Source organism: Sinohyriopsis cumingii, chromosome 10 (assembly GCF_028554795.1).
Source record: "Sinohyriopsis cumingii isolate HCF-2022 chromosome 10, ASM2855479v2, whole genome shotgun sequence".
NCBI lineage: Eukaryota > Metazoa > Mollusca > Bivalvia > Unionida > Unionidae > Sinohyriopsis > Sinohyriopsis cumingii.
This window is the reverse complement of record NC_142970.1, coordinates 43,778,670-43,804,266: the sequence shown is the minus strand read 5'-3', so window position 1 is coordinate 43,804,266 and position 25,597 is coordinate 43,778,670. Positions and strand designations below refer to the sequence as shown.

The following is a 25,597-nucleotide window of genomic DNA, read 5'->3' as shown; positions in this document are numbered from 1 at the left end:
CGATGTTATTTTGTTGTGTGTAGGAATCCTCGGTATGCTTTTGTTCTTCAGTATTCTCGTTTGGCGTCACGTGTAAATCGTTTGTTGTCTCTTCGCCTTGCATCTTCGCTAGCCAAGGTTGCGATAACCTTATCTACACCTTGGCAGATCGAACAGCTAGATTGGTGCTCCGTCCTAGCGACATCTATTAGATTTAATGTGTTGCTTCCCTTAGGATGTAATTCCAGCTAACCAATAGCGTGGTGCATTTTACTTTGGCTGAAAACGGTGGTAGGAATTGACCTAAAAATGATACTTTGTAAGTTTAATATCGAAAGTATGCCTGTGTACCAGAGGGAAGCCAGTATATGCCCATTTGAGTGACATATATTTGTGCCAACATGGACCAGCACTGAAAAAGTGCTTATTTTTCAGTCCATTCAAGTTGTGTGCTCCCCTTATCTCGATCACGTAGGAAGGGTGTTCAAATTTGAACAACTTAATTTTGATTGGAACCACAGAAATATATACTCGATATGCCAAGGTGTAGATGGGGATATCGGAACCTTGGCAAGTGAAGATGTTCGTCTTGATGATATGATCTACTCTGACTTTTGTTTGTTCCCACGCCGAATTTGGAAGTACATACTGATGATGTTGGTGGTGGTGGTGAGATGGGTCTGACAATGTCCAGTATTCTACAGCAGAATAGAAATGGCTGTACACCCGAACATTGTCTTCTGTGGGACTGCTGATGTTAATTGTTGTATCTTAAAAAAGGTATGTGATGAAATTAATGAAACTTTGAATAGAAAGAACAAAAAATGAAAAATATCTTAGAAAAGAAGACTATTAGTATTGCCTAGTGCGTTTGCCCAAATATACGTCTAAGTAATTTTCTTACCAGTTACATTTTCAAAGCATGATATTTCAATGTACATTTTGGTTAATTTCCCATACTGGGCATTTTTCATTCTTTCTCGCGATCTTCACATGCCTTTAATGGTTAACTATTTGAAATAACATTTTTTAGGCATGTGCTAGGACACTCAAGTTAATTTGCGTGTTTTATAAACTCATGTTTCGGGGTAGTACTTTCCATAGATAATATTTTTATAATAAGTCAAAGGTGTGGAACCAAATACTTAAACAATTTCCATATAATATATGCTGGTACCAATGCATATTCAGGGTACTATCTAAACTGCTTTTGATTTTTGCCTTAGAATTTTGCCGGCTTTTGTTATGTTACGTAATGCCATGTAAGGAATTTAGTTCGAGCGAGTACTAATTTCATAGCAGGTCACTTTATATATATATATATATATATATATATATATATATATATATATATATATATATATATATATGTTTGGTTAATTGGATTATAGTGGTTTTCATTCTTTTGAACATGTACCACTTGTTTATTCACGCACTGCGTAATTTTTAATTGCTCCGGGGGAAGGAAAAGGAGCCTCATCCCCCAGGCTTTTATGTACTCACAGAGTATTTTTTAATTTAGCCACTCAGGTGTAGGACTAACTAGTTCTTAACAACCTGACTGAAAGGCTAATAAACATGAGTGGGCATAGTCACACCACACACTCATGTTTCTTAGTTGGATTGAAATGCCCCGGGTGTCAACCCAAGCAGTATGTGACGCCCGGTACGATTGGTCGGCAGCGATGACGTCACATTAGGACACCTGGTCTTGTGGCAGGTGGAAATCGTTGCACATACTGCCACATGTACGTTGTCCGAGCGAGTTAAATGAGGAAAGGTACTCGGAAAGCCAGCCATGGATGTCATGTACTCCCCAAAACGCCAGCCCGTACTTACTCCATATCATGTCCAGTTTTACTAATGGACAAACTATACCAATAATGTGCTAGCCACCTCTGCAATTAATCAAATCATAAGAGTTATAAATTTTGAATAAATTTTAAGAACAAGTTTGAATTTAGTGCACATAGTGTACATACTTATTGAAATTAAAAACCAAGCGGTCAAGTCTAAACGACTTATAGTAGTTGAGTAACGCATGGTAAAAGAGTAAGTGTGAGAATTTAAACGGCGGTACCAAAACAGATCAATTCAGATATAAGATTAGTTGGTCTAGGAGGGATACCAAGCCAAAATGGATCCCTATTAGATATGTACATGCAATTTTAGTGGCCTAAGAAGGGCTTTTTGTTTTTAGGCAAACGTTCCCCGTCTGTCCTCTGCTTCCCTGTATAGCTGGGCTGTTTTGCTTTCTTCGTTAGTTTCCCCAGGAAAGGCATAACCATGAAGTTTAGCGATGTTTCTAGCCGCCTCGGTCAGCTGGCGCAAGGAGAACTCTGAGTAAGCTTCATAATAAAATTGAGTCAAAATTCTGACTCCATAATGCTATTGTGCCGGTCGTGGTTTCTGTGTACCAAGTGAGCGCAAATTAATGTATTGGATTGCATTGACGAAGTGGCCCGCTTTTATGATATCATCAATTGCCTTTCCCAGTCCCATTTTCCGGTAGATAGAGCCTTCCTTTTCTCCACTCTGTTTAGGTGGTACAGGTTCCTCAGCTTCATCGCCGCTGGATGATGATACTTACAGGGCCGCTGCGTGGAAGTTTCAAATTCTTCGTGGTCGTCTGACAACATTGCCTGGATTTGGCTGAGTATGTTAGTAGAAATAGCTTGTGAAGCTTGATTTAAAATTTTCAGCAAATTGTTGTTGAGTTACTAACGGATCTTGGTCAGTATTGGTATGGACAGTCTTATTCTCAATCCCGGCCCTTTGTGTTGTAGTTGTGTGAGAGGTAGACTGTTGTAGTTTGTTCTCTTGTTGAGTCGCAATAGTGGAGTCACGTGGTAATTGGGTCTGCTTTCGCTCCATGATTGAGTTCGTAGAGGTGTTAATTTTCATGTCAGATGCTGTTTAGGAGACAAGGAGACGGTTAAGAGTAGATCAGGAAGACAGTATAGGTAAGAAAAAGAAAAATAATATATATTTCTTTAAAACATTTTTTCCATCTTGAATTCCTTTTTTTTTTTGATTCCTTATCTTATTGGTTTGGAGTAAAAACTTGTTTTATGGTTGTTTGTATGTTGTAGTCCTGTTTTAATTACTTCCTATTTTCCTTTTCTAATTTTTTGAGGCCTTAATTGGTTTGTATTATTTGGACTATGAACTGCTGTGTCAGTCTGTGAACCCACAAGACATAGCAGGCCGTCATAATTCCCAGTGATTTTGTATAAACAAAATTTTGTTTTGTCCGTTAGATTCGTCCTTAACTGGTTTGTGTTATTCGGGCTATGAACGGCTGTGTCAGTCTGTAATCCCACGAGACCGAGCAGCCGTCATAATTCCCAAACAGTGATTTGTAATATGTTTGACTGGCCTTTGATTTACTTTCTTAGATTTTTTTGATTAGATTGGATTCGTGTATAAAACTTATGATATTTTCGAATGTTAGATTAATATTAGGGTTTGTGTTCATCAAGAATTCTGTTTATGTTGCAGGGGATCCAATATTATGCTGTTTAACTTTAAACTTAGCACTTTCTTTTTCAAGTATGTGTGCAGTTGTTAAAAATATGATCTAGGTCTTCTGGGACCCTGCAGTGGTAGCATTTAGGGTTATGTGTTTGTGGTCCTATGTACTGTTAGCAAGGTTGGTTTTGCCAGTGAGTATTATATTTATGAATTTTTGTTCAATGCCTCTTGTTTTTGGTGGTTTTTTATTTCTACAGACTTCTTTACTGATGATTTTTAGTTTCCTGCCTTGAGTGCTTGTCTTCCATAATTCCTGCCTTTTATTGTCAATAAGGGTTTTAGATATGCTATTGAGTTCGCATATGCTATAATCTAGGTTGATGTGAGTGGTTTAGTTTAGCTGTTATATCTGCCATATCGTTACCTGGTATGTTAATATGGGATGGTATCCACATAAATTCTACTTGTAAGTTATTATTGTTCAATTTTTAACAATAAATTGGTTTTCCTAAGATAGTTTTCTCTTGATTTGGTGTTGTTATTAAGTGTTGAGGTTATGACGCTTAGCGAGTCACTTATTATTACCGCTTGGGGTATTTTGTTCTCTTTGATCCATTTGAGTGCTTCAGGTATGGCCCAGAATTCAGCTGTGTATATGGAGCAGAGGATAGGTAGTCTTCGTCCTACTTTAATGTTAAGTTCGGGGATTACGTAAGTTGCTGCTGTTTTGGGTGGTTCTGTTATTTTGGATCCATCAGTGTAAATCTTAATATAGATGCAATATTCTGAGTTGATTTGTTCCGTACAGATTGTGTTTAGTTTGAGTTCCTGTTCGTTTTTATTGTCATATTTCGTAATGAGGGTGTTAACTGAGGGGTTGATATTTATCCGTGGTTCTTTGTCATTGTGATTTGCAATTTATGCTTGGAGGTTGTCAATAGGAAGTTGTTCAACTAATTGATGGACAAATTTCCCTGCTGGTATGTTTTGTGTTAATTTAGTTCTAAAAGGTATGTTGCATTGATTTATAGCTAGCCGGGTTGGGTGTGTGTCGGGTTGTGTTGTTAGACTGGCTGCATATCTGAGGGTCAGTTATTGTCTTCTAAGTTGGAGCGGCAGTTCTCCAGTTAAGATTTGAAGCTCCACTAGTCATGCGGTTGGTAGTGCTCCAGTGCAAATAATTAGGGCCTTTCTTTGTATGCTATCTAGTTTCTTGAGGTTATTTTGGGGTGCCGAGTTGTAAATTTGGCATCCGTAATCTAGTTTAGATCTAATTAACGATTTATATAATGCTAGTAAGGTTTCTTGATTAGATCCACCGGTGGTTTCTTTAAGGTTTGTAAGGAGATTAAGGTCTTTATTGCACCTTTTGACTAGTTTGCATATGTGGTGTCCTCACTTTAGCTTGGAGTCATAATGCATTCATAAAAGTCGTGCTACTTTTACGAATTTAATTTCATGATTTTGGATGGTGAGTTTTGGAAACTGATTTTGTAATTTACGTTTGGTGATGAATAATACTGCTATGTTTCTTTCATGGGATAATTTGAAACCCATTTATCAGCCCATTTCCCTATTTTGTTTAAACTTGTTTGAATATCGCTGAATACTTTGTGGTTGGAGGGGTTTCCTGCTCTCCATAATCCACTATCATCAGCAAATTGTGAGAGTTCAATTAGTTTTGATGTTAAGTTGGTGTCCAAGTCATTAATCATGATGTTGAAAAGGGTTGGGATGAGTACTCTCCCTTGTGGTGTAATGTTTTCAAGTGTGTGTGGTTCAGAGTAGGTGGCGCCAACTCTGGTTGATATTTTACGGTCAGCGAGGAAGTTTTCAATGAATTCAAACATTCGACCTGTGATGGCGTAGTGGTTGAGTTTGGCTAATAAGCCTTTGGTACATACAAGGTCGAATGCCTTTTCGAGGTCAAGAAATACTGCAATTAAATTCCTATCAGTTTTGCGTTTGGAGTTGAACGCTAATTTGATTGCGGTTTCCAATCGAATTAGTTGATCGGTGGTGGATCGTTTGTTTTCTAGATCCGCATTGCTTATCGGAGATTCAATTATTGCTCTCTAGGTGGTGTTTGAGTCGGTTGGTGACTATGGTTTCCATGATTTTACGAATGTTGCTTGTTAGGGAAATGGGTTTGTAGGAGCTAATATCGTTAGGGTCTTTCCTTGCTAGGGTCCTGGAATTACTATTGCGTGCTTCCATTTATCGGGTAGTTTGCCTGAGGTCCATATTTGGTTTAGTAATTTAATAATTGCTTGTTTAATGTTATTTGGGATATTTTTGTATATTGTGTATCCTATATGATTTTCCCTTAGGCTAGTTTTATTTTTGGTTTTCAATGCTAGGTCCCATTCGTAAGTTGTAATGTCTTTATTTAGGTTCGAGACTTTGGGACCGAAGTCTTTGAAGAGATTACTATGAGTTCTTTCTACTTTGTCCCTATGTAATTGAAATGCTGGGGTGTGGTTGGTGTTGCTACTCATATCTGAGAAATGCTGAGCTAGTCGGTCAGCTTTTTCTTTATTAGTAATGGCTCAAGCTATTTTTGGGGTGGTGTTAGTTGTCTTCCCTCTAATTGATCTAATCGTATCCCAGACTTGTTTGGTACTAGTTGTGATATTGATATTCGTGCAGTAATTATGCAAAGTTGATTCCTTTGCCTGTTTAATTATGTTTTTAAGGTTTTTCTCCTTTTATTTATATATAGTGAAATCAATAGAGTTTTAAGTGCGATTGAATTTATTGAGGGCTTTTTTCTTATCAGTGATGGCATGTTTGCATTCATAAATCCACCATGGGACTGCTTGCTTATTTGGGTTACCCCTAGTTTTGGGTATGTTGGTGGTGGCTGTCTTTAATATGGTATCAATCAGGTTTTCGTAATATTTATTAATATTATCATTTTCAAGGTTTTTGATGTCTACTTTGCTTAGCGTTTCATTAAATGAGGTCCAATCTGCTTTTGAATATATCCATCTAGTTTTTTTTTTAGCGAGTTGTATTCGACCGTCATCTGCAGGGTTACTATTACTGGAAAGTTGTCACTGCCCAAGGGGTCAGTTTGATCCACTCTCCAGTCCGCCACCTGAGTTATTGATGGCGAGCAAATGGTGAGGTCGATGGTGGACATGATACCGTTTTCTGGGTTGAGGTGTGCTTTTGTACCGTCATTTAAAATTGTTAGTTTAGATTCTGCGGTCCATTCTTCAATCGATATGCCTCTTTTGTCCATCACACCGCCCCCCCCCCCATAGCTCGTTATGAGCATTGAAATCTCCACAAATGACGATCTGATCTACTCGTTTGTGATCATTTATTTGTTTGCAAGTAATTAAGTTGGCTGTGCTTGATGTTCCCCCTGGGTCTTAAATGTTGAATATTTGTATTTGACCTTGCCTGTATGAATTATGAGGGACTGAATTTCGAATGCTTCGTTGCTACCTGGGGTTGGTGCTATGTTTATTGTTGTTGCATTGAGGATGTTATCTGCTATATAGATGGCTAAACCCCTTCCTCCCTGTCCCGTGGTTCGATTTTTGAAGTGACCTGGGGCATATCCTGGGAGTTTAGGTATTCGTTTGGTTCTACTTGTTATTTTTGTTTCTTGAATGCATATAATATCTGGTTTATATTCTAAGTTTTGTAATTTGGCTTTGAGTTCACTGATATTACTTATTAGGCCTCTAGCATTCCATTGCCATATTATAATGTTACGGTTTGTTGTGTAATCCATTATTGGGGTGGTCCTTTATTGATTGTTTTGTGTTGAGGGTTATGATGTTAACTTTAAATTTGATCCGATTTTGCTTATTATCTGTGTTATTTTATCCACGATGGAGTGGTGGTTGTTGATAAGTTCGGCTTTGATCTCTATGAGTAACTTTTATATTGTTGGGTTTGACAGTGATTTGTTTTTGGTTTAGTGTTATCTGATTCTTCGCGGTGGAGTTGTGAGTCTTTGTGTGATTTGATGAAGAATGTATCTTGTTTATTTAATCTTCTTTGATCTTGGTTGACCTTGTTTGACCTTGGTTGGTTGGGTGTTTGGGCTGTGGTTGCTTCAGTTGCTGGTTTGTTTGGGGTCATGATATGGTGGTGATTTTTAATAATGGGAGTTAGTTTTTTCGCCGCATGATACGGGATTTGCTTGTTGTTCATGATATCTATGGTTTGATACTCATTGATAATGTAGGGGCATTCGTGGGATTTAGGTAGGTGGGGGTCCCTGCATTTGGTACATTTGGGTGTGGTTCTACGGCATGCACCTTTGTGGTTTCCCCGCATTTGTAGCATAGTTGGGCATATCTACATGTGTTAATTCTGGATGATGTGTTGTAAGTTCTAGGTTTACGTTGAGCTTTTTCGTTGATTACGGGTGTTTCACTAACAAGAATTACGTAAGTTTGTTTTTGCAAATTTCCCTTATAATTTTACGTACCCTTACTATAAGTCCCTATAGTTTTACGCAAAGTTACGGCAAGTTCCAGACAGGTGTAGCAAGTATATTTGTGGAAGGACAGTCAAAGAGGGAGGGTTATTTTGAGATGTGCCCTGACATTCTAATATATACCAAGAATGAGTCGATCTTTCTCAAGCAAAGCTATTTTAAAAATTATTCATAAATGTTCTCTGTAAAAGAAAAATGTAAAATTAAATACACGTATGTTAAATTTTGTTCTTTCTTCATTAGGCCCCAAAATAATAACATCTGAAACATTAGGTCATCAATTTTATGAACTGCAGTAAAAAATAACTGTAAAAATTACCATTTTGTATGCGGTATGTCAATGTCAGAAAGTGCTGATATTCAGAGATTTTATTTATCACATAAAACATTTTTTAATGTGTTTACACGTGACTATGTCAACAGTTCCAGTCCGTATGGCAATATCAGCTGCCTTTAGTGAATAACGAAAAACAAAAACCAGTCCCCCACCTCCTCAAACATCAACAAAACAGCTCTTGAAGTAAACGATCATGAATATTAGCATAATCATTATCATCATCATCCGATAGTCTGTCCTCAGGAAACTGGAATTAATAAATATTTTAATAATGGCTAATAATAATTATTGTGTCATGCTGCCTCTGTGTTTCTTAGATAAATATACGAGCACGAAGGGCCGACAAGGGGTGGGGGAGGGCAACTGGGTATATATCCCCAGGGCCTGGGACTGTGAGATGACCCGGGCCGAACAACATTGTTTTCATTTTGTAAAGAAAAAATTTGTTTGAGCAAGAACTAGGACAGGCCTAGGTGTTTCTTACTACAGGGCCCGTGATGGTTCTGTACGGGCCTGAGAGCACGTATCATGTAGAATAAGGTAGTAATATAAAATGAATATCTGCATTACTGAAGACTATTTAAATAATAAGTTTAGAATGAAATTTCATTGGCATTATCCAGAACATCTGTACAGCATTTATTTCCAATAGAATATTACAAAGAAATTCATTTCGACGTAGTGATATGATACTATTCTCATGGAGTTATTATGAATCCATAGTTAGATTAATAAACAATATGCACGCTTGTTCATGTTCATATTTCCATAGAAAAGTCATATTTGGACAAAAATCCCACAAACTACAAATATTGTGATTAAATAACATTGCTGCCTCTATTTAAACCGGGACAAACTTTTACTTACCTATTTATGTCTTTATGCATTACGTCGGTTTTAATCAGATAATAGAACTAAAACGCGAGACATTTACTTGCCTCTGTCGAATTCAAGTGAATCTTGCTCAAAAGATATGAGAAGGTTTACATTCAAATAGTAGAAGTCAAAAGGGTAAAATACATAAATAAATAATTCAAGAAATAAACAAATTAATGGAATTTCAGAAACATTAATCATTTCGTCTTCATTGAGAGAATTATGACTATCACATTTCATTTTTCTGCCTTGAGCTACTCAAACGTACTCTTGGTTAACAATGTTTTAAATTTTCAAAATTTCCGATTCCAAACAATTTTGAAACGTGTACAAATTTAAAACAAAAGACTATAATTACCTGAAAATCAAATGAGGTTATCTCGGTATGCATACAAATGTGTTAATAAGAGAAAACAATGTTGTGTGTACGTTGAATGGCTATTGAACAACGTTGTGTGTACATTGAATGGCTATTGCCCAACGTTGTGTGTACATTGAATGTCTGTTGCCCAAGGGTGTGTGTACGTTGAATTATCAGTGTATCTACTTATAATTTTTTTGAAGCAATACTATAGACTAGCACATTACATACAAGCCAATATAAAAAACCAGATAAATCTTTTTAACCAAATGGCAGTTAATTTATTGCCTGTCATAAAATGTGTACTATCATCAGTTCCAATGTACTTCGTCCTAGAACACAATTATCCAAAAATTATGGAGGCTAATGATTCAACTTCTTTCTAACAAGTTACACTTGAACTTTAAGATCTTTCTTTTATTACAGCAAGGTTAAAAACCAACAAAATCTGCAATGACCCCCTGACCTTGTAATCCAAATGACGCATTTGTCTCAGTATGTTTACTGATTTCTTTGTTGTGAAAGAATGCCTTGGGTTATAATGTGTTCTCCAGACATTTTGTGGCGAACGAGAGCAGATTTTGGAAAATTCTTATATATTGTCACAAAAGGTTTATTCACTTTTTCAGTCTTCGCAATTATGCGATCAAAAGTCACACCGGTAATTCTAATGGATGGATGTGCCGTATTCCAGTCAAGGGAATTATTTTTTCCATGTTTCATTAAAGTTAGATCCACAGTTACTATTTTATCTTCTGCTTATTTCACTTTCTTTGCTTATGATTCTTAGTGCACGACGTTTTAATCTGGAGATAACTTTCTAGTGTAACAAGCATTGAGGTTAAACAGCTAGATGAAATCTTGTTGTCATAAAATCTTGCTGAGCTCGATGGAAATCGCGCGAGAGCTCGCGAGATTAGGGGAACCTGCTCCGTCACAACGTTGCCTACGCCAGTCTGGTTCCTTGTTTCGTATGTTTCCTGCGTTGCACGCTGCTATACGAATAGAGGAGCGCAACGCAGGGAGCAAACAAAGCGGGGAACCATTCAATGTTTATAATCGAAGTATACACGATGCCATCTCTCGTCCAATGCATTGGACATTAAATAAATCCTGATCGCAATATGCGAATCCTTTGCGCCAAAAAAAAAAAAAAAAAAAAAACGCGCGGCAACAAAATATGTGCATCAATTTTCTCCAGCGTGCGTCCCTGACGAACAAGTGTGCGTAAAGGGAAACACTGCGACGGTTGAATGTCTTTTACCCAAGGGTGTGTGTACGTGGAATGCTAATTACCCAGTGGCGTGTGTATGGTAAATGTCTATTACTCAATGGTGTGTGTACGTTGAATGTATATTGCCCAATGGTGTATGTATGTTAAATGGCTATTGCCCAATGGTGTGTTTACGTCGAATGACTATTACCCACTGTTGCCAAGAGTCTTTCTATGACAGAGTCACAGACGTACGGACGTATGGATGAACCTGACCAAATCAAAATGTCCTCAATGCATTGGACATTAAAGTGAAGTTCGTGTCACTTGTTCATATACATATGTACCTGCTTTGATCAGATTATATTTCTATTTATTTATTTTGATAACTTTCAACAGTGGTAAACATGTTTGTTTATGCAAACAAAATAGCTTGTACAGTTTAAGTCACGCAGTATATTTGTTAGAATTTTTATGTCATAGTCGATACAGTAGATAGGAAGATCTAACTTGTATGGCATAGTGGATACAGTATATAAAAAGATGTAACTGACATGGCATAGTGAATACAGTAGATAGCAAGATCTAACTTGAATGGCGTGGTGGATACAGTACATATAAAAATTTAACTTAAATGGTATAGTGAAGACAGAAAATAGCAAGATGTAACTTGTATGGCATACTGACTGCAGTATATATGGAGATGCAACTTGTATGGCATAGTGGACACTGTATAAAGGAAGATGTAACTTGTATGGAATGGTGGATACAGTAGATAGCAAGATCTAACTTATATGGCATAGTGATGTGATGTGATTTTGATTTTTAACGTAGCTTTAACACTTTTTCAGTCATGCCGCTACGCTTTCTGCAACGTGCCAGCTTATAGTGAAGTCCAGCAATGGGGCATCATGCTGCAGACATGTAGCATGATTCCCCACCCAGTGATATTATCCTGACACCAGGCAGACCAGTCCTAATACTGACCTCTTAATGCTGAGTGCCTGCAGTTAGTACCATTTGTTGATGTCGTTGGAATGACTCGGCCGGGGTTCGAACCCACGGCCTCCCGCATCCTCAGCGAAGGCTGTAACCATTAGACACCAGAGCGGTGCTAGGAAGATTTAACTTGTATGGCATACTGACTGCAGCATATAGGGAGATGTAACTTGTATGGCATAGTGGACACTGTAGATAGGACGATGTAACTTGTATGGAATGGGTGATACAGTAGATAGCAAGATCTAACTTATATGGCATAGTGATGTGATGTGATCTTGATTTTTAACGTAGCTTTAACAATTTTTCAGTCATGCCACTACGATGTCTGCAATGTGGTAGTTTATAGTGAAATGCAGCACTGGGGTAACATGCCGCAGACATGTAGCATGATGTCCCACCCAGTCACATTATCCTGACACCAGGCCGACCAGTCCTAACATTAACCTCTTAATGCTGAGCGTCAAGCGAGGCATCTGTCATTACCATTTTTGTAAGTCTTTGTTATGACTCGGCCGGGTTTAACCCACGACCTCTCGCATCCTAGGTGGACGCTCTAACCACTATGACACGGGATAGGTCAATTGCATAGTGAAGACAGAAGATAGCAAGATGTATCTTGAATGGCATAGTGAATACAGTAGATAGGAAGATGCAACTTGCATGGCGTAGTGGATACAGGAGATAGGAAGATGAAACTTATTTGACATAATGGATACGGTAGATATGAATATATGACTTGTATGGCATAGTGGATGTGATAGAAAGGAAGATGTAACTTGTGTGACATAGAAATACAGTAGATAGGAAGATGTGACTTCCAAGGAATAGTGAATGCAACTTGTCTGGCATAGTGGATACCCTAAATAGGAAAATCTAACTTGCATGGCATAGTTGATACAGTAGACATGAATATATAACTTGTATGGCAGAGAGGATACAGTAGATAGGAAAATTTAACTTATTTAGCATAGAGGATAGAGTAGATAGGAAACTGTAATTTGTTTGGCATAGCGGATACATTAGATATAACTATGTAACTTTTTTGGCATAGTGGAAACAGTAGATAGGAAGATAAACATAATCATTGTTATATCTATCTGAATCTAATATTTTCAGACATGGCGATAATTATGAATCGAAACTTAATTTTTTGCATTAAAGTATTGTGAAGTAATTATACTTGTTAAAATGTATTTATGTTATATAATAAGAATAATCAGATGTAATGATTAACTTAACCCTGTGTCTAAAGAATTTATGAAGTGCATGTGTGTTTGTGTGTGAGCGAGAGAGAGAGAGAGAGACAGAGACTGAAATAGAGAGAGTGAGAGTCATTTCGAGACGATTCCCGATCGAAAGAGATGCATTTGCGTCACGCCTCACTGTAATCGAGGTGACTGTATTCCAAGCTTTGATGAGGCTATGAAAATGGAGAGGGTGAGAAAGCACGAATGTTTTCATTTGCTCTATAATTTTGGTCTAGTAATGCAAATAATTGTAGCAAAAATTATGGTAAACCCCATTTAAGAACTCTGCTTTTAATGTTGCAATAAATATCAAATACGTTCGGACGGTTGTAGTTCACGCAAAGGAGTGTACCCAACGTTACATTCAATAGTAATATAAAATGGGTTTCTGGCTTAGAGACCCTAAAACGAGACCCTAAAATAGACCCTACAAATATTCTGAAAAAGCTCCAAACAAGTACAAACAAGTACAAAGACGACATTTGGGCCCCTTCCCAGGATAACTGTCTCAGGATATACTTAAAACACAGGTTATATTAGGGATGAAAAAATGTGACTTTCGCACGAAACGTATTTGATTGGAGCATTTTTAGTGTCTCCGATCCAGAAACACTCCATTTTATATTACTACTGGGAAATATTATTTATACAAGTTTTATTCTTGGTTGCTAAATATTACATTACTTCTTCACCTAGCGTTGAAGTGTCAACGGTAGATATCAGAAATCTATCATCATCATCATGGTATCTGATTTTCATTAAGCTGATGTTTGTGAATTAATTGGGATTGATTCCAGATTAGAAAATTGAACTTTATGGACAAAATTCGTAATTTTTGTGCAGTTTTTATATAATGTTTTTCTTTCGTTTCTAAAATTAAATCTGAAACGGGGTATAAAGGGAAAATAGGGAAGTCATATTGTTTTAAAAACTTTATCAACCTAGTTAAAAGTGTAATTTTTGTACTCTCCCCTCCCTCCAAACCAGAGAAGCATCATATAATTTTCCAGTGGGGTGGTGAAAAAAGCTGCAACGGTATAGACAGAAAGAAAGGAATATCCACCAGTCACTTTCTATAAATTTTAATTACTGACTTAAGAGTGAAAATGTGAGGAATAATTTAATGAAAATAAAACATAATTAAATGAAATATTGTAAGGTTAAATCTGACTGCAGTTAATTTGGTTTTTATTGCACGTAATCGGGACTGAGCCCACTAGCCTTAAATCTTGTTGCGCAAGACATTCGAGCTATTTCAAGACACCCCCACCCATCCACAATACCCACATTCACTTTGAGATGCTTTCAGTACTTAGCAGGTTGAGTAAGAAAGAACAGTTTTATCTGGAATTTCTTAAAATAATTTTGGCAAGTAGAGCCCCTGCTGTCTTATGAAAACTGAATTGTTCCCAGAAATATTTTACTGTAATCTTTAGTTTGTACATATTTTAATAAATACCTCATTCAAAATCAATGTTTTGCTGTATTGCTAATTAGGTGAGACAAATTTTCTTTTGCTGTAGGAAGTCATAAAGCTTCAGAAGCCCTAGTGAGCGATGAAAGAAAACATTCTGTCAGTGAGAAGGCAGCCATACAGATAGGACAGGGAAATGTAAGTGCTTCATACATGCATTTCATATAGTTTACCTGACTGTGTACTGGTACCTCACTTCCAGTATGACTCTCTATCACATTACATTACTTCTGAAGTTTGATATTCCTTGAGTGTAAACATTTAATACTATTCAAGCATTTTTAGTTTTAAATCAGGGTCTATTCTACAGTATAACTGAAAAGTTAGGGGGAGAGGTAAATGCCCTTACTATTTGAAAGTCAGGGAACATTTGCTAAAATCAACACAGTTTGTAAATGAAGATATACAGTTGGAGCTGGAAAATAATGACCTTGTTTGAATTTCATTTGGTCAATGTGTTGGCATGCATTTTTTATAGCAGTCTACTGGTATATTTATAGACCAGAAGGTTTTATGGCACGGCCCATTTGCCATCATCTGATTGTATTCCTAAACTTCATATAGAATTGCTGTGAAAATGTACTGACACCTTCATGCCAAGATATAGTTGATCTTAGTGATAGGAATCGGACCGAACTTCACAATCAATAATCAGTTCCACTTAACCAACCAATCGAGTATAATTGGTTACTAATAGCAAAATTTAATTCTTGTTTGTTATACAGTTATATCTTTGATCAAAAGTTCCAGATGTAAATAAATCTACAGGAGTAATCTTTTTTAATGACATGTATACTTGAACCTGATGATAATATTACATTTTTTTTAGTTTGTGTTATTTTTGTTCTAAACCTATTTTAAATGAATGCAATTTTTATGGGTGTTTAGTCATATGTAACTGAAATACTGCAGCAATACCCCAAATCCCTTCATTCAAATGTTATGTGTCTAAAGTTAGAATATAGAAGGACATGGTTTTCTTGTTTGTCATTGTTACAAATGCTACAGCTTATTCTACATTTAAACCGAACAAAATTATCAGAATGTGTTTAAATTTATTAACTCAATAATTTAACATATTGATCATGTAATTTCGACATTATGTTCCTAATTATGAAAGTTTGCGCCTGTGGAATATCCGATGGTTTTATATTTGTAGTTGTAAAGGGAAATAATAATTCAGATCAACTTTACTGGCTGGGAGTTGTACTAGTCTTTGTGCTTTGCATACAAGTATTCTCCCTTCACACACAATGATCGATTAGGGAGTGTCTCAATTGATTATCTTATTAGTTTGCTCAAGCGACTGATATCGATTATAAATGATATTCGGAACAACACTAGTTGATCTTAAATAAAAACATTGCCACTTGGATATCCAATGTTGCCACCACAATTGCCATCTTGAAATTCGGAATGGATGATCATATCACCATGGGACTTTCATTAAAACACTTACAATGTCAATTTGGTTGGAGATCAAAATGGCATCCAATACAAATGTAGCCATTTGTGCAGTCTCCATCTGAATCTTTTTTGTACTCCTTCTAAACAGAAAGTTATATCAACTGTCATATTTCCTTTGATTTTTCTCACTGCATCAAAGATTCTTTTTAATATATGTTTGGGTATGGGTCAGAATGCATTGCCCATGGAAAACTTGGAATTCGCATAAACCACATTGGGGTAGCTGCTTACTAATAAGCCTGGCAAAATTAAATGGCCTTACATTCTTCCTTAGTGGTAAAACTCAATTAGAAGATAATTCATCTTCTCAAAAATTGCAAATAAATCTCGTGTTGACAAAATTTGATTTACTACTCTCTAGTTTGCATTGTCGGTCAGTTGAGTCTAGCAGCCTATGCCTATAAATCTATGAATTGTCAAGCAAATAGGAACAGAAGTCTCCTTCACAATGGTGTTGTACAAAATATAAAAAATATTAAATAAAAGTCATGTTTGGGAAAACAATACGATGATAACGATTTTCAATATTTATTCCTAAAACAACCACAAACCTACTGCTGTCACAGCAAGGTAGAAAAGCTAGATTCATCACAAGGAGAGAATATTTCAAAACATAATCATGTGATACTAACTAAAAAAGATATCCTGCATGGCCATCTTGGTAGAATCTTGACAAACTTCTTACTACTACTTCTAAGTGAAAAGTGACATATACATGTGGTTTTCTACCAGAAGACTCAGTGTGATCTCTAGTTGGTCCTAAATAAAATTGTGGTGATCTGACCCTGAATATGTTGACCATCGTGAAAACCTTGTCATCACTATCTCTAGAAGTTATATCAACATGCGGTTTTCCACAAAATACTGAATTTGATGTATTGTTGGTCCCGATGGAAATGGTGCTGATCTGTCATCCAGTATGGCCTCATTACAGATACTGTGACATCTTGTTCTTGCTGCTGATGCTATATAGAAAGTTGTATTTTCAAGAGAAGATTAGCATTGTGTAGCTGGTCTAAAATAAAACGTGTGCTCTTCTGTCATCCAGTATGGCTCCAATGAGGCCATTGTGAAATATTTTTCTTGCTACTCATCCTAAACGTAAAATTGTATTGATATAAGGTTTTCAAGAGAAGACTTATTATCATAATGTAGTTAGTGAAAACGAAAACTAGGTAAATAAACATCCAATATGGCCACCATGGCTGACATTTTAAATCCATGTTGCCACTGAAAGTTATTTCAGCTTAGAAGTTTCTGAAGATTTTTTAAAATGTTTTGTATGTCCCACATAAACAGACATTCTATATATGCTTGAGAATAATTTGGTAAAATTTATTGGAATTATTTAAAGTTTAAAGCTGTTACGCAGCATCAGTTATCAAACAATGCAATGTTTTGGTTTTATTTCATTTATATATTTCTTTATTGGTCATATAAATTGAAGTGCTCTACATTTTACTTGGTTTTTGAGACATAAATGAAATCTATTATGTTGAGACTTCTTACAGCATGCTTGCTTTTTGCTTTCTTATGCACCCTTTGGCTTTTAATCTCCCTCTGTTTCATGCTTACCTGCTTTGTAACATAACTGCATGGTGAGTGGCATCTGTTCCATATAAGCCATTAGCCAGGGAACCTAGTACATGACCTGGGGGTTCTGGTTAGAGGAAGACATAATTGGTTTGGTTTGTGGGTTTTAACACTATTTTTCAGTAATGATATAATATACGTGCTGGGCAGTATACTTGATGGAGGAATAAAATGGAACGCTACCAGCAAGCTTTTTCACACCCTAAATTGACTGAGCCAAAACCAGTTCATACAGAGGTGAAATGTGTGAGTGATCTGTAAAGGTGAGAGCATTAGACCTCTCAGCTATGCATGCTTCCAGGAGAGGGGTAAAGTGTGGAGCAGATTATATGGCTAAGCAAGGCCCTGAGTGGCAGAGTGGTCTAAATGTGTCTGCATGTGTTAGAGTCTTGGTCTCGCCCAATGTTGGTACGTGAGAAAGCTTGCCAGTAGCTTATCGTGGGTTGGTGGTTCTTTTCATGGTTTTCCGTCATTCTTCCTCCACCATTTATACTGGCTGCCATGTGTAGTCTATATTGTGCTGAAAAGTAGCGCTAACTTCTATAACAAGAATAACAATAACAGCATGGATATACAGTGAATGAAATCAACTATATGAGAACCAGTTATCTTACTATCTCTGTGCATCTTTTGCTTATCATGTTCCTGCATGGTGAAATGCACATACTGATATCCAATCAATGTCATTTGCCCAGTCTCTGTCACACTTTTACATCAGGTATACATGGAGGTAACATATATTTCCAAGAACAGAGGAATCAGAGTTATGTATGTGTGTAGCAGAATTTGGTTCAATTACAATGTAATTGGTGTAACTGAGTAATTAATTACAATTACACTGTATTTGCAATTCACCAATACTGTGATGTCCTTTGGAAGAATGTGTATAAGTGACTGTCAGCATTGTGGAGGTATCTTAAAATTTGTTGAATAACTAAACTCTGATTTTAGGTTCCTCAGTTTTACTGCAAAAATATAATTTAATCAAACTCAACAATAACATATGTAAATATGTAATTAAACAAAATGCTGAAGAATTAAAAATAATTTAAACTATCATCTTATTTGATTCTAATGACACAAGGTTGAATATCATAGTAAAATAGACAAAAATAAAACTTTGATTGATAACTCAAATCTCAATTACAAACATTTTTATGAAAATGTAAAATCACTAAATTTTCAAATGGGTAGTTAATCTTTGCGATATGAAAATTAAAGCTGTATGCTTATAATGAAGAACAATGTAAGTTGTATGGGAAGTTAATACATGTTCATTAAATTAAATAATTATCTTACATGAGACACATTTTTTTGTGAGAAATATCAAAACAAAGTCTGCTACAAAACTTAAGAAATTTTGGAAGTGCGAATCAAAACCTAGTGATGACCTGGAAGTGAACCCTAGTAAGGTCACATCATGAGGTCAAACACTGTATTAGACTAAGACATAAACGCAGGAAAACAAATGCCAACCGCAGGTTCAAAACAATAGACAGTAAGAAAATTATATAACAGATGCAGGTATTTATAACAAGAGCTGGATGCATTCACTGCCAACGAATTTCATTGCTGATTGTTCCTGTGACAACTGTAACCACATGAAAAGAAACTGAGCATATAACTTCCAACATAAACTGATCCAGTGTGCACAATATGAACACTTTTTACTATTCCATTGATCCAGTGTGTACAATATGAACACTTTTTACTATTCCATTGATCCAGTGTGTACAATTTGAACACTTTTTACTATTCCATTGATCCAATGTGTACAATATGAACACTTTTTACTATTCCATTGATCCAATGTGTACAATATGAACACTGTTTACTATTCCATTGATCCAATGTGTACAGTATGAACACGATTTACTATTACATTGATCAAATGTGTACAATATGAACATTATTTAGTATTCCATTGATCCAATGTGTACAATATGAACACTGTTTTCTATTCCATTGATCAATGAAATGAACTTGACACTGAATATCATCATCCTAAATGCATGGGGAATATCGTGTTGATAGAAAATAACTTGAGAACATTAATTAAAACAGTTCAAACAAAATATATTTTTTGAATCATTGTCAAGGGATATATTGCATGGGAATATTTAATTCCATTACTTTGCAGAGGCCCTAAATATATATTCGTTAACGTTTGTGTATATATTAATTTCAAAATCATTATATTTCATAATCATTCATTTTGTGATTTTCAACATGGTCCAGATTAATAATGATTAAAATAGTTAAAACAAATTTCAATGAATTTTAGTATAAGACCCATTCAGATATAATACAACAAAAACAAATCACTCAATCTCTATATGCAAAGTAATATAGTGATGTTAATTTAATGTGCATGATGTTTTCATTCATCTCTCCTCTTTGAATCTCGGTCATCTACTATTTCTCCTCTCCTCCTATGTTCTTTGCTTTTTGATCTATTCTCCGCCAGGTTCTCCCACTCTATCAATCAATCACTCTCACATGATTTCGCCCTGATCTGTAACAGCTATTCCATAGTTGCTTTCATTTTATTAAATATTTTTGTTTTTTTCCTTTGAACTTCTGTCACTAATCGAGACAGCTTGTATGAATATTGTAGCCCATCTCATAACATATCTACAGCCATACCCATTGCCCTGGTAAGACCAGTGATGACATTGCCCACCTTGTCCATTTGAATAGGATGATAGTGTTGTGCTTGAGCTAGAGCTGGAACATGACACTCTTCTACCGCAAGGCCAGCAACTCCTGACCTGTAGCACAGCAGTTTTATTCAGACTTTTTTAGTGACTGACTACCATAAGTGATGACACTTTATTGGCCATTCTAAATCTGGGACAAGGCTACACATTCAAGCATAACATGCGTATGTATCAAGGATACAAGTTCCCTCATCTCTTGGAAACGCCATGATTTCCAAACCTTATAAATCCCCTTTCAACTGATTGAAAGTTACTTGGCACTCTTTTGTCCATTCCACTGGGCTGTCATTCTTGGTTAAGTCAAACAATGGCTTGGCTATCTTTGAAAAATCTCAAAGCATCTTAGTAGGAAAAGGTACCCAAGAAAGGATGGAGTTTCAGTCACATTTTCTTGATCTTTCGATTGGAGTATTTCTGCAACATTAGGTCTCAGCTTCAAATTGAACATTCATATACATTGTAATACGGGTTTAAGTCTTTGCGTGTGTTCGCAGAAAGTAGTTCCATACACTATGTTGTCATTTAAATAGATGATACATAAAAAATACTGCAATCCTTTCAATGCAAACTCTACCACTCACTGAAAAGTTGCATTACTTTTGGTCGAACCCTGTGACATAACTGTAAGTTCAAATAAACCACGCTTAGTAGCAAACGCAGTCTTAGAGGTATATGTGTCCCTAAAATGGCACTTGAAAGTGTCCTGATGTAAGATCTAACATGCCAAAAAATCTTGCACCAGTAGGCATTCATCACACTTGGTATAAAAAAGCATCCACTTTTGTCACAGCAATCAGTTTCCTGTAATCTGCACATGGATGGACAGAAAGCTACCATTCTTCTTTCTGACCAACACTATTAGAGATGCCCATGGAGAGCTGGATTATCTAGTTACATCTTGTGCTTTCAGTTTATCTATAACTTCTTTCTCGTCCTTTTCAATTTCAAGTGGTACACATATGAAGTACTGCTTTATGGGATTCATGTTTCCTGTGTCAATCGTGTCATCTTCAAAACTATTAAGTCCTGGATCATTCTCATCTTGAAAGAAAACATCTCAGAAATCAATGATTAGTTCTGCTAATTCTTTTTGTTACAGAAACTTGAATTCTTCCCATTTGATGATTATATAAAAATCGCTTTCAAATATTCAGGTATATATTTTTTCTAGGATTTTCTTCTGTGTACTTTATTGAGCTTGCTTTGCTTTCCGGTTAGAGGTTTCCATTCTTTACAAGTATATTTTATATAATCTGGAAGCCTGATTGGTGTCACTGTATTTGCAATGTTTTTCTCCATTAGCTTGATACATCTGGTGGCAATATCATTCCCTTTCTTATTTTTATCTTTCTCTAGAGTTAACACCTTTACGACCGATCAAGGTGAAACGTTTTCAGTAGTACCAATCTCTGCTCCATTTTTCAGTGAGACTGATGATATTCACAACCCCAATATATGCTCTTAAAAACGTAACAGAAAAGAGTGAAGACAACAAGCTCTGTCAAATTTTACAAAGAATTTATTTCCATAGAGTACAAAGTGAAAAATGAGCAAATAAGAACTTACAGTATTGAAAATTAAATCCAAAAATGATCCAATAATTAAAGACACAAGTCCTAGTAATAAAATGTTCTGACTAAACCTCAGTTCAAGTCCCGAAGAGATTTAAAATTGAAGCCGATGACGTGTCTGTTATAGCCTGCAAAGTACTGATGTGTCAACAGTCTCTTGGTGACTCACATAAATAGTATGCCATGTTCGAATTCAGTTTAAATTCCTAGACTTTTGTAAGAGTACTTTTGCATTTCCAGAGAAAATATTCACTTGAATTCAGTAATTTGAAGAAAATAAAATTCAGCCCAAACTGGTCATGACATAATATAAGCGGCCTCGAGTGGCCGAGTGGTCTAAAGTGCTCTCCGTTACGGATCACTGCCATCTCATCTCTGTCTGCGTGTGTTCGAGTCTCGGATTCAGCCAATGTGGGTATGTGAGAAAGCTTGCCAGTAGCTTCTTGTGGGTAGGTGGTTCTTTCCGGGTCTTCCTGGGTTCTTGCTCCATCATTAATACTGGCCGCCATGCATAGCCTATCGTGTGCTGCAATATGGCGTTAAACCCCACAACAACATAATATAACTTAAAGTGCTAGATATTAAAGCACATCTTATAAAATCTTGACATTCACAAGATAATATAGTTCTTTTTGACCTCAGGTCACAAATTAGCATTTTCTAAAAACAACCATAATATGTTACCATTACTCAGTGGAAAATAACTTTCTAGCATGATCTAAAGAGCCTGTTTGCTTACAATACAATAACATATTAAATTCACTTCTGGATCTCCAAAATCCTGACTCTGGTCAACATGTTTACTCCTTCTTGTTTACTTGAATAATAATTCGGTCAATGAGTTCATACCTATAGAGAATAATGAAAATGTTATTAGTTGTCTAAACCAATAAAACATAAAGAAAAAATTAATCAGGTCAAACAGAAATGAATTTAGTTTTGGACACGGTCAAGTCCAGCAAACAATGTTACATTACAAAAACATGGAATAAAACAAATATTACAACTAACAGACAAACAATTAAGTTCATTATACATAACAGTAGCATTAAGACCAGCAAGACTGGATGCCATCACAAGGGGATAACTTTTTTCATAATGAAGTGTTGGTTCAATCAAAACATCACATTCACCTTTCGGATCATCAGTTTTATGGCGATCAGCAAACACATCTACAATCTGTTGTCTCAAACCAGGTATGATGCAATTATCAGCTTAACAAACTCTTCTGATATGATTGTTAACAGTCTTTTGACACATTATATCTTTGCCATTAAGGAAAATTTTATCCTCACTCAAAATGTCTGCTAGCGTCTGATCAGATCCTTTCAATGCATTAACGCCAAGGTAAACATCATCTTCGATCTTAGCAATACTAGCTACTTTATCCATTGTGACAGTGTCTAGTTCTAAAGTGACTTTACGCTTCAAGAAGTGGTTCTCCTGCTGCTCGTGCAAGCCATCCTTTGCTCCTTAATTCTGGTCTTTCAGAATTTTCTGTTTTCTTGTATTCATGTTCTTCAGCTAGGACAGTTTTCTCAGCACCAATATCTACTACAAATGAAACTGTGACTCCCTGTACAAAACCCTTAACATGTATGCTCTTTGACATTGGTATACCTCTTTGAACAGGTATACTGACAGGGATATTAATGTCTTATATTGGACAGTTGCGGAATTTGGTAACTAGTCAGGCCATTTTCTTTTAAAACCTGACTCTCTTGGCCCATGGAGTCACTTCCCATTACTTTAAACATTTTCCTTTATAGCCTCGACTGTCTCTTGGCCAATGAAGTAATTTCCCATTAGTTTAAACATTTCCATATGTTGTATGCCCTTAATTTAGAGCTGTTTTTTTGAGGTTTTATCTGTTGTTGGCTTTCTATCATATCTCTCCTGGATTATGAGACATTCACGTTTGAAATGAGAAAGATCAACACAAATAAAACCAACTGTATTGCATGACTGGTAACTCTGCCTTTCACTTTGTGATCCATCTGGGTAACATTGTTTACTTGGTGACCATTATCAAACCTTCTGCATGTTGGTTTCCATGAGCTTGCATGAGAAGTCTGTGTTAAATTAGCAGTCTGTTTCTTTGTCTCTTCTTGTATAACATCCCTCACCTTATCCTAATCAATCAAATCTATCTTTGAATCTTTCTTCTCAGTGCTGCCTTTGTCAACTCTTGCAGATTCTTACATGGTTTTCTTAAAGACTGTGTTGTTGTTCTTCCCTGCTGCCCTTGCAACTCTTTTCACTGTAGATTGACTTTCATCTTCAGTCTTTAGGCTACCATCTTCAACAGTGTCTGAACACTTGTATGTTTTGACTGCTTGTGTTCCACTCTTCTTGTTTCTATTCTTACATGTTTCTTGGAGGGTTACTATTTGAAAGACGGCCTCATCTGTCTCTTGGTTCTTTACATACGGTACTCAAGGAGAAAGTGAGCTTTATCATCTCTCAACCTGTCAGGAAACCTTCTCAGTAAATCGTGTCTGGTCTCTTCATCACGCTTGGCATGGACCTTGTCATATATCCTCTTTAATTCAGCTGCATACTCTTCAGCAATCTCACCATATTTATGGTCTCTGTGACTAACAGGGTGCCATATGTTTCTGGAGTTTCAATAATCCTAGTTTGACCAGTCAATTCTTTGGTTAATGCTTTATACATGTCACATAGTCTGTGAGACAATTGTCCATACACAAATTTACATGCAGCACCTTGTAACTTTGGAAGTAATCATCTACCTGTTATCTGATGTCCACCTCTGACAATTGGCAACTTCATCAGATTTGTTGAACCAAACCTTCCAGCTCTCTTTTACAATAATAGGTGGTAACTTTAGGCTTGTGCTTTTCCTCGTCCTTCACCCTTATAATGCTGCTGTGATTACTTGCACTAGATGTGTAGACCGATTCACTATCACTCTCTGATGACAAATTCCCATTTCCATATTTCTTTGGACAGATCTTGACATTTTACTGCTTCTCTGTGACGATTGACTTGCCTCCCTTGGGGCAGATAAATTATTCTCATCACCTTTTTCCAAATTCTCAACGGTTTTGTGACATGTGGTGTTTTGATCTCTTTGAACTTTCCTTTTATCAGCATTAATTCTCTACAAAGCTGATTGCAGCTATCTGTAACACCCATAAAAGTGTTTTCTAACTTGGATACCTTCTTTTCCATCGCTATCATAGCTCTGGCTAAGTCCAAATCCTGGAAAGCTGATTCTGTATACTATTTCTCAAGAAAGCTGCAACATTTTCTGCATCTCTAACCTTAGGTATAATACCAGTATCACTAATACTTCAATATACCGATGCTCTTGGATTTGATAGACTGCTATGATGACCCAACATACGTTCCCCAGCAGACATCACAGTGTCCATTATAGCTGAAACTTAGAAAGTAGGATTGTTACCAAAGTCAACTGTACTTTGAGCAAAATGGTTGTCTCTGCAACTTCTTGTATCCATCATAATTGTACTCATGCCAGTTTATTCTTTCAGAACATGTTTCACATGGCCTATTTCCTTGATTGGCACAGGACCTTGTCTGCATCATCTTCATGTAAATCTCTTTCAATGACTATCAGTTTTCTAAAATTATTTTTAAAATATTTCCTTATTTAAAACCTATGTATGTTTTATCCTATCCTATCATATGTGCACTTTTATTATAATGCTAAATCTTGCAGATGTAAATTCATATAGCTAGATTTGAATCAAAAAAGTGGCAGATCCTGCCGGTAACATAATAGAGAAATCATTTACATACAGTGAGTTTACTTGTTACTTTCTCTTATCTGCAAA

At 36.2% G+C, this 25,597-nt stretch overlaps 1 protein-coding gene across 2 annotated transcripts in view; it reads left to right on the top strand.

The window, feature by feature from the left end:
• The first annotated feature begins 442 nt into the window (after positions 1-442).
• LOC149789947 (uncharacterized) overlaps positions 443-25,597 on the top strand; it is a 101,649-nt gene continuing 76,494 nt past the window's right edge. For both annotated transcript variants that reach the window (XM_089973382.1, XM_089973381.1), the window contains exons 1-2: positions 443-759; positions 14,475-14,563. The gene's annotated coding sequence lies outside the window, so the exon portion shown is untranslated. The remainder of the gene's footprint in view (positions 760-14,474; positions 14,564-25,597) is intronic.